We start from the raw sequence: 10,308 nt of genomic DNA, 5'->3' as shown, positions 1-10,308 counted from the left end.
AACAAACTTCTCAGCAGCTGCATTACTGTGAAACAATGGTCTCAAAACAAGAAAAGAAAAGCAAACAAAAATACTAAGTGGGCATGTGGCAGAATCTCTGAAAATGATAGTCTCCAAGAATTTCAAGTGACTGTTGATTATGGTCCACTAGGTTATAATATGTAATTCCATTACTTGCTGTTTCTCTTTTTAATTGGGAAAGTTTGCCTATCACTCTGACCAGTGCCCTATTTTCATCCTTTAGTTTCTATTTGTCTGCTTTTACGTCTGGTAGCATTGGAGCTCTACTACTTCTGGTGTTCTTTCTAAAGCTTTTTGTTCCCTTTTTTCCATTTCCAGTAGAGACTTCACAGTAAATCTTTCTAATCTCTAGATGCCTTTTTTCCATCTGCATTTTAAGATCTGTCAGTTCCATACTTGCATCATGTAGCTATGTTTTCAGCTTTTTAATTTCAGCTGGAATTTGTTCATAAAAGTTCTTAAAGTCAGAAATCCTCCTTTTCTAGCCTGCCACTGTAAAGTTTTCTTTCTTTTAAAAAAGTGATCCAAAGCATCCCAGTAAGGCATCGCACTGATCACTAATTGATGTGGGACTGGCTTTTTATGTAGAAATGGAATCTAAGTTTTCTTTCTTATTAGATCCCTCTTCTATATGATTGTTGTTTTTATTCATTTTCACTGATAGCTTATTTCCAATATTAAACTTCTGTAGATCTTATTTCTCCTTGTTGCCATCATTCTATGATTGATTTAGGTAGTGATTCATCTTCATTCCTTTTTTTTTTTTTCTCCCTGTCTTTCATTTTCCTTTGTTAATACTCTGGAGTAAACAGACGTTATACCTACAGGAGTATTTGTCCTGTTTAGTTGACTTGAAGCATAGAGTGAACTGTTCATGGTAGACAGTGAAAAAGAGTGGTTGAACTTGAAGTTGATTCTGGTCTGTAACACTGATAAGTCTTATCGTATGTTCTGAAGTACTTTTGTTTATATTCATCTCTAGATGTTTCTGGCTCCCTTTCTTCTTTATCCTTCTTTATCCTGATTTCCTTCATTCTTGTTCTCTGGTTCTGGTACAACTTACTGTTTTTCAGCCTCTTCAGTGTCACTCCCTGCGTTGATTTTCTAGACTGTTTTGCTTTCTAGATCTTGCTTTTCTTTGGGATTCAAATTTTTCATCTCTAAGAGGATTGAGGTATGGTCTGCATCTCTGCTCATCTCTGGTGCCGAGGAGACGCTGCCAGGCAGCAGTTGTCGTCAGGATTATATTTTTGGAGGTTTTTATTACTTATTTAATCTCCTTACTAGTTTCAGGTTTATTCAGATTTTCTACTTCTTTTATCAGTCCGTCGTGGTACATTTTGGGTTTGTAGGAATTTGTCTATTTCATTTAGAATATCCAGTTTCTTGGTGTACAGTTGTTCAGAGTACCCAAAATCTTTTTTATTTCTGTAAAATCAATTACAGTGCCTTCTGTTTTGTTTCTGATTTTATTTGAATCTTTTCTTTTTTTTCCTAAGTCAGTCTAGCTAAAAAATTGTCAATTTTGTTGTGCTTTTGAAAGAATCAACTCTTGGTTTCATGGATTTTCACTGGTTTTTATTGTCTACGTTGTTTATATCTGCTCCAATTTTTGTTATTTTCTTCTGGTAGCCTTGAGGAGCAGACACTGGTAACTATTATATAATTTTATCACTGTAGAATTGGCAGTATATTCTGACTCTGTGTTCATAGATGACTGATTAGGTGAGACTTCTCTAAGACTAGCAGACCTCTGTATGTAATACAACACTCCCCCAAGTGTTACTGCTCATCGCTTTGCTTTATTTCACTTTTTTAATGGCATTTTTGTCATGTTATAATTTGTTTATTTACTCTCAGTCCACTTTGCTAGCATTTAAGTACGACTGGAGCAGGAATATTTAGCTGCATTATTATAATGATATGGCTCAAGCTCTAGAAGAGTACATAGTATGTAACATTCACTAAATATTAGTTGAAGGACTCAATGACAGGGTGAATGAACAGTTTTACTGGTTTAACAACCTGTGTGGAATAATATTCCAAAATTTCATTACATTAGGAAGTTTATAAGGTGTGGGTAAACTGGGACTAAGAAAGACCAGAAGAGAAAGGTATTTTTATTTGGGGAAGATAATCTAAATCTTATTTGCTGTGGCCATTGGTGAGAGTAGTGATAAATCTGTATACTAGTAAGAAGAGCTTTCTCAAAAGCCTTGAGGTGAAAGGTGGGGAAGAACAGAATGTCTAAAGTGGAATGAATTAGAAGGGGTATTTGATGTAAAAAAAAAAAAAAAAAAAAAAAAAGGCAGATAAATGTAGGGCATTTTAAACATGGTGAAGAGGTTTTTTTTTTTTAAGAAAAATTTTTTTAATTTAATACATACCATAAACTACACATAGTTAAAGTGTATAATATGGTAACTTTGGTCTTACATATATACCAATGAAACTGTCACCACAATGAAGACAAGGAACATGTCCATCCTTGAGAGCTTCTTCTTACCCCTTGGTAATGACTCTTTATTCACTTGCTCTCCACCCTGTACCCAGGCAACCAATGATCTGCTTTCTGCCACTATACATTCATTTGCATGTCCTACAGTTTGAAATAAATGGAATAATGAAGTGAAAATTTGTTTTTCCTGGTTCCTTTCAGCATATTGTTTTGAATTTTAATCCAATTTGTTGTGTATCAAGAGGTCTTTCCTTTTTCTTGCTAATTTGTATTCCATTGTATGAATATTCATTTTCCTATGATAGATATTTGAATTACTTCCAGTTTTTGTTACAAACAAAGCTGCTATGAGCATTCCTGTATAACTATGCACGCGTCCTGGATATTGTATGGTGTATGCACACATGCCTAATATTTAGTCTCTTGGATAATTATAAATGGAATGGCTGGATCGTATAGGTTTATGTTTAAAAGAAATCACCTATTTTCCAAAGTAGTTACACCATTTTACATTCCTACAAGCAGTGTCTAAAAGTTCATTTCTCTGTGTCCTCACCAACATTTGGTAATACTAGTTTTTAAATTTTAGTCATTTTAGTAGGTGCATAAGTGGTATCCTATTGTGGCTTTAATTAACATTTCCTTGATAGCTAATGATGTTGGGCATCTTTGTATGTTCTTTTTTGCCATTAATATAACCAGGGAAGTGTCTGTTTAAATATTTTGCTCAGTTTTTAACATTTTGGTTTTAGAACTCTTTGTACATTTTGGCTGCTGGTTGTTTAACAGATATATGATGTGAAAATATCTGTCACTAGTCTGTGGCTTCTCTTTCCATTCCCTTAGTGGGGTCTTTTGAAGACTAGAGTCCAATTTCTCATTTATTCTTTTGTGGTTCATGCTTTCATTGTCCTTATCTAAGAACTCTTTGCCTAATTCTAGGTCCCAAAGGTTTTCTCTTACATTTTCTTCTAGGAGTTTTATAGTTTTAGATTTTATATTTAGGGTTATGGTCCATTTTGAGTTAATTTTTTTATATGTTATGAAGAATGGATTAAGGTTCAATTTAAAATATAGATATCCAGTTGTTTGTTAAAAACACTATTCTTTCCCCCACTGAAATGCTTTTGTTGAAAATTTGTTGTTATTATATCAGTTGTATCTATTTCTGATCTATTATTTCATTTACCCATTTTTCTGTCTTTACACCAATACCACATTGTCTTGATATTGTAGCTGTGTATATAATAAATCTTGAGATCAGGTAGTATTAGACCTCAAACAAATTTTTTTTTTTGCAAAGATTTTTGGCTATTCTTAAGACCTTTTCATTTCCATATGAATTTTAAGAATCTTGTCAATTTTGGGTCACCTGGATGACTCAGTTAATTATCTGACTCTTGGTTTCAGCTCACGTCATGATCTCATGGTTTTATGAGATGGAGCCCTTCATCTGGAACCTGCTTGGGATTCTTTGTCTCCCTCTCTCTCAGCCCCTCCCCCACTTGTGCTGTCTCTGTCTCTCGCAAAAATAAAATGAAACTTAAAAAAAAAAAGAATCTTGTCAATTTCATCTCAAAAGTTTGCTGCAATTTAAATTGATTGCACTGAACCTCTAAATCAGTTTGAGATTTACAATAATGAGGCTTCTGACACATGAACAGGACATAGTCCTTTTATTTAAGTCTCATTTCTATTTGCATTGTTTTCTAGTTTTCAATGTATAAATGTTTCCATTTTCTGTCAGACTTACCACAAGTCTTTCATATTTAAAAGAAATTCTGTAGATATTTTAAATTTTAGTCTGATCATTTGTTGATAGTATATGGAAATAAAACCGTTTATTGATCTAGTATACTGCAACTTTCCTTCCTAAACTTACTGATTAGTTCTAAGAATAGCCCTTTTGTTGTTGTTGTTATTGTTATTGTTGTTGTTGTTGTTGTTGTTGGCAGAATACATCAAGTTTTCTATATAGAAAATCATATATCTATAAATAAAGATTGCTTTATCTTTCCCTTTCCAAACTGGGCATCTGTTATTTCTTTTTGCTTACACTGATTCAGAACTTCCAGTACAATGATGAATGGAAGTTATGGGATTGATTTCTTTCACTTTATTCTTTTTTTAAAAAAAGTTTTTTAATGTTTATTTATTTATTTTAAGAGAAAGAGATCAGGGGAGGAGCAGAGAGAGATGAAGAGAGAGAATCCCAAGCAGGCTCCACACTGTCAGTGTAGAACCTGATGTGGTGCTTGAAACCCATGAACCGTGAGATCATGACATGACCCAAAACCAAGAGTCAGATGCTTAACTGACTGAGCCACTCAAGTGCCCCACCTTCACTTTATTCTTTTTTAACTTTTTTTTTTAAATTTACATCTAACTTAGTTAGCATATAGTGCAACAATGATTTCAGGAGTAGATTCCTTCATGCCCCTTACCCATTTAGCCCATCCCCCCTCCCACAACCCCTCCAGTAACCCTCTGTTTGTTCTCCATACTTATGAGTCTCTTCTATTTTGTCCCCCTCCCTGTTTTTATATTATTTTTGCTTCCCATCCTTTGTGTTCATCTGTTTTGTCTCTTAAAGTCCTCATATGAGTGAAGTCATATGGTATTTGACTTTCTGTGACTAATTTCATTTAGCATCATACCCTCTAGTTCCATCCATGTAGTTGCAAATGGCAAGATTTCATTCTTTTTGATGGCTGAGTAATACTCCATTGCATGTATATACCATTTCTTCTCTATCCATTCATCCATCGATGGACAGTTGGGCTCTTTCCATACTTTGACTATTGTCGATAGTACTGCTATAAACATTGGGGTGCATGTGCCCCTTCGAAACAGCATGCCTGTATCCCTTGGATAATACCTAGTAGTGCAATTGCTAGGTCATAGGGTAGTTCTATTTTTAATTTTTTGAGGAACCTCCATACTGTTTTCCAGAGTGGCTTCACCCGTGTGCATTCCAACCAGCAGTGCAAAAGAGAGCCTCTTTCTCCGCATCCTCGCCAACATCTTGTTGCCTGAATTGTTAACGTTAACCATTCTGACGGGTGTGAGGTGGTATCTCATTGCGGTTTTGATTTGTATTTCTCTGATGATGAGTGGTGTTGAGCGGTTTTTCATGTGTCAGTTGGCCGTCTGGATGTCTTCTTTGGAGAAGCATCTATTCATGTCTTTTGCCCATTTATTCACTGGATTATTTGTTTTTTGGGTGTTGAGTTTGATAGGTTCTTTCTAGATTTTGGGTACTAACCCTTTATCTGATATGTCGCTTGCGAATATCTTTTCCCATTCCATCAGTTGCCTTTTAGTTTTGCTGACTGTTTCCTTCGCTGTGCAGAAGCTTTTTATTTTGTTTCCTTTGCCTCTGAAGACATGTTGAGTAAGAAGTTGCTATGGCCAAGGTAAAAGAGGTTTTTGCCTTCTTTCTCCTCAAGGATTTGGATGACTTCCTGTCTTATGTTTAGGTCCTTCATCCATTTTGAGTTTATTTTTGTGTCTGGTGTAAGAAAGTGGTCCAGGTTCATTCTTCTGCATGTTGCTGTCCAGTTTTCCCAGCACCACTTGCTGAAGAGACTGTCTTTATTCCATTGGATATTCTTTCCTGCTTTGTCAAAGATTAGTTGGCCATACGTTTGTAGGTCCGTTCCTGGGTTCTCTATTCTGTTCCATTGATCTGAGTGTCTGTTTTTGTGCCATCACTTTATTCTTTATTACAAGATTGCTTTAGTATTCTAGGGCCTGTCCTTTTCCATTCAGATTTTAGAACAACCTTGTCTAAGTTTGCAAACAACAACAGCTTTCTGTGATTTTAATAGAAATTGCATTAAATCTATAGATCAATTTGGAGGAAAACTAACATCTTTACAAGTTATGATCTTCAAATCAATAGACATGAGCTATCTCTTCATTTGTTTGATTTCTTTCAACAACCTTTTGTAATTTTCTTCGTAAAGGTCCTTTATGTGTTAAGTATAAGCCCAAGTGTTTTGATTCCTTTGAACTGATTCAAATAGTGTTATGTTCTTATTTCCATATGCTTATTATTAGCATATAGAAATGTGATTGATTTTTATGCACTGATGATCTTGTATCCTTTGACTTTGCTGACCTCACTTACTAAGTTTTAGGCTTAATTTTGGTAAATTCCTTTGGATTTTCTATGAAGGCAGTGATTCATATCAGTTTTATTTCTTTCCTTTTTGACCTCTGTGCTTCTAATTTTGTCTTCTTGTGTTATTTTGATGGGTAGGATTTTCAGTACTGTGTTGAATTAAGTAGTGAGAGCAAATACTATTCTTCGTTCCTTATCTAAAGGAGGAGATGTGCAGTCTTTCACCATTAAATATTATGTTTGGTCTGTTTTCCTTTTTTGTATATACTCTTTATCAAGGTGAATAAATTCCCCTCTATTACTAGTTTGCTGAGAGTGTTTGTTATGAATGGTGTTGGACTTTTGTCAAATGATTTTTCTGTGTTGATTGATATAATCACATTTTTTCTTTGTATCTTTTTGATAAATGGGTTACATTGGTTAATTTTCATATTTGAGCCAGCTTTGCATACCTGGAATACATTTCACTTTATCATAGTGTGTGATTCTATTAATAGATTGTTGGATTTTGTTTGCTAATATTTTGTTAAGGATTTTTATGGCTAAGTTCATGAGAGACATTGTTCTGTAGTTTTCTCTCTTGGTGTGATTTTGGTAATAATTCCCTGATAAAATTATCTGGCATGTAGTCTCTTCTGTTTTCTGGAAGAGATTGTATAAAATGAGTGTTATTTCTTTAAATTTAGGTGATTTCTCCAGTGAAATTGTCTTTTCTTTTTGTGAGGTCTTTACTTAAGAATCACTTTTAATTTGGAGTATGTAGATTATTTCATCTTGGTTGAGTTTTGGTGTTTGTGAAAATGGTCTATTTCTTCTACCTTGTCAGATTTATGAGGCTAGAGTTGTTCATAATATTTTAGCATTATCCTTCTAATGACTGCAAGAACTATAACTTCTTAACATCCAGATCTGTAATTTCCAGTATCTTTTTCGATTCTGATCCCTTTTCTTTTTCTTTGCTTTTTCTTGTTATGAGTATCATTTTCCAGTTTCTTTTTTTTTAATTTTTTTTAACGTTTATTTATTTTTGAGACAGAGAGAGACAGAGCATGAACAGGGGAGGGGCAGAGAGAGAGGGAGACACAGAATCTGAAACAGGCTCCAGGCTCTGAGCTGTCAGCACAGAGCCGGACGCGGGGCTCGAACTCACGGACCGTGAGATCATGACCTGAGCCAAAGTCGGACGCTTAACCGACTGAGCCACCCAGGCACCCCTCATTTTCCAGTTTCTATACATGTCTGATAATTACTGATTTGATGCAAGACATTGTGAATCTTACCTTGTTGGGTGCTGGATATTTTTGTATTCCAGTGTTTTGTAAACCTTTCTCTGCAGTTCAGTTGTTACTTGGAAACAGCTTGATCCTTTCAAGTCTGATTATTAGGCGGCACCAGAGCAAGATTTTAGTGTAGAGCTAATTACTTTCACTATTGGGGTAGAACCTTTTGAGTACTCTTCCCAATGCCTCACGAAGAGTGAAGTGTGCCAGTCTGGCTGGTAGAAATAGCATTAATCTTGGCTTTTTTGACACCTAGTTACTGTTTTCTCCTTCATTTCAAGCGTTTATTTTTCCAAACTTTGATAGATTACTTATATGCATACACTGACCAATATTCTGATGAGTACTTACATAGACCCTCTGCAAGCTCTGGAGCTCTCCTTTTGGTGCAGCTTTGTGCTCTTTGGTTCTCTGCTCTGTGAATCTAGCTTCCTTGGTCTGTCTATACTCTTAGTTCTTTCTCCTCAACCCTGAGAGTCTGCTGGTTGTTGCCTAGGCTCCCCTTCCCTATGCTGCATCCTGTAAATTTTCTTAAGGCAGTAAACTGAGCAATCAAAGGGGTTACCTCATTTGTTTCCCATCTTTGAGGATCACTTGGAAACCATTGTTTCATACATTTGTCTGGTTTTTCCATTGTTTCAGGTGAAAGTGTAATCCATTCCTTGTTACATCACTTTGGCCAGAGGTAGAAATTTGGGATTGTTTTATAAAATTTAATTTTGTTTCATAATTATGTAAGTTTTTAAAAAATGTTTATTTAGTTTAGAGAGAGAGAGAGAGAGCAAGAGCACAAGGCGGGGAGGGGCAGAGAAAGAGGGGAACAGAGGATCCGAAGCCGGCTCTGCACTGACAGCAGAGAGCCCGACGTGGGCTTTGAACCCAGATCCATGAGATTATGACCTGAGCTGAAGTCCAATGCTTAGTCAATTGAGCCACTCAGGCACCCCTCATAATTATGTAAAAATTTGAGGTTCTAAAGTTAAGTCAACAGAACATGTACATTCAGAGAAGATTAGGTACTGTCTCTGCACCCTCTACCTTATTTTCTTCTTTCCTGTGGTAGGAAGTGTCTAAAATGGGCAACGATTCCCACCTCCAGGTAACCTTTGTTGTAATACCCTCCATATGAGTAAGTAGCTTTGAACCAATGGAATATAGCAACATTGAATGAGTGCTACTTCTGTGATTAGGTTATAAAAGACTGACTTCTGTCTTGCTTATAGACTCTTTCTCCTGCCTCATTAAATATACAAGTCACAAGTTGGAGAGTCCTACATGGCAAGGTACTATGGGTAGCTTTCTTTCAACAGCCAGTAAGGATGTGAATGCCCTTCGTTCGACAACTCTTGAGACAGTGAATTCTGCCAACAATCATATTTCCTCATTTGAATCTTCAGATGAGATCCCAGCCTCAGCCAATACATTGATTATAGATTTTTGGGAGTCCTTGAAGCAGAGGACCCAAATAATCCTTGTCCGGATTCCTGACACACAGAGACAATAAATGTGTGTTGTTTTAAGCCACTACATTTTGGGGTAAGTTGCTACATTTCAGTAGATAACTAACAACACTTCCCACCTCCACCCCCCCAAGAGAGAGCAGGGGAGGGGCAGAGGGACAGGGACAGAGAGAATCTTAAAGCAGGCTCCACACACAGTACAGAGCCAGATGTGGGGCTCAATCTCACAACCGTGAGATCATGACCTGAGCTGAAATCAAGAGTTGGATGCTCAACTGATTGAACCACCCAGGCGCCCCTAACAACATCCTTTATAGATAATATTTTGATGGTTTATTCTTTCATTGCTTGCTTTTTTTCAGGTAAACATACATACAGTTGATCTTCATTATTCACAGATTCCATATCTGCAAATATACCTAATTGCTGAAATTAATTTATAAACCCCAAATCAATGTGGTCCTTTTGTAGTCATTAGCAGACATGTACAGAGAGTGAAAATTTTGCATTGCCTCATGCACACATTTCCATGTGAGACTGAACTGAAGGGATACTCTTCCTCTTGTTCCAGCTTTCAAGAGGATGGAAATAGCAGGGGCAGTGTACTGGAGTGTAACAACCTCCAGCTCTAGGGCCGCTCTGGTGGAGTAAGAATCCAACTCTGGCACCTGTTAATGGAGTCACCTCAGGCAAGTCACTTAATGCTTCTGAACCTAATTTTCTCTTTTGTAAAATAAAGTATAATTTACCAGGATTAATTGATTATAAGATTATAATCTTAATTACACAAAGTTGTAAACTTCACGAAGTTGCAGTTTAAGATTATATCCAATATATATGTGTGTGTGTGTGTGTAAGTATATATATTTATATATTTCCCCTAGGAGCAATGTGTTTTTTTAATTCACTAATTCTGTTTGCAGCAACCTTATATAGGACATAAACATGAATAATGACAATTGA

At 36.0% G+C, this 10,308-nt stretch overlaps 1 pseudogene; it reads right to left on the bottom strand.

Annotated features, from left to right (window-relative positions):
- Nucleotides 1–73: 73 nt before the first annotated feature.
- LOC132680355 (protein phosphatase 1 regulatory subunit 12A pseudogene) lies at nucleotides 74–1,814 on the bottom strand (annotated as a pseudogene).
- Nucleotides 1,815–10,308: the final 8,494 nt, after the last annotated feature.

Source organism: Panthera onca, chromosome A1 (assembly GCF_046562875.1).
Source record: "Panthera onca isolate mPanOnc1 chromosome A1, mPanOnc1 haplotype 2, whole genome shotgun sequence".
Lineage (NCBI taxonomy): Eukaryota > Metazoa > Chordata > Mammalia > Carnivora > Felidae > Panthera > Panthera onca.
This window is presented reverse-complemented; position numbering and strand designations above follow the sequence as displayed.